We start from the raw sequence: 390 nt of genomic DNA, 5'->3' as shown, positions 1-390 counted from the left end.
AATATAGCTTTCACACCCGTAATGAAAGTACTTTCTAAATAAGTACTTTCTTCCCACATATATTTAACATATTATGATTCCTTATTTCATGAATACTTCAAATGTAATTGCTAGCTGGTGTAACTATCTAACATGATTTGAGAGATTAATATCAACAAAGTTATGAAAGTTTCTAAAGTCCACAAATAATGTTTTATACTTGCTTATGTAATATGCAGGAAGAATATAAGATGGAATGCAGCATAAATAAAACAAAGGCTGTTAGGTTATAAGAATTCAGAGAGATACTTGCTTGGCAGCACATTTACTAAAATTGGAATGATACAGAGAAGATTAGCATGACCCCTGTGTAAGGATGACACACAAATTTGTGAAGCATTCCATATTTTA

General features: G+C 30.5%; 1 non-coding gene across 1 annotated transcript; it reads left to right on the top strand.

Moving 5' to 3' along the window:
- The first annotated feature begins 284 nt into the window (after nucleotides 1–284).
- LOC114087242 (U6 spliceosomal RNA) lies at nucleotides 285–390 on the top strand. Its single transcript, XR_003581777.1, has one exon. It is a non-coding gene; the product is annotated as a U6 spliceosomal RNA (small nuclear RNA).

The sequence above is a fragment of the Marmota flaviventris genome, chromosome 12, assembly GCF_047511675.1.
Source record: "Marmota flaviventris isolate mMarFla1 chromosome 12, mMarFla1.hap1, whole genome shotgun sequence".
NCBI classification, from domain to species: domain Eukaryota; kingdom Metazoa; phylum Chordata; class Mammalia; order Rodentia; family Sciuridae; genus Marmota; species Marmota flaviventris.
The sequence above is the reverse complement of the archived record's forward strand: the minus strand, read 5'-3'. Positions and strand labels throughout refer to the sequence as shown.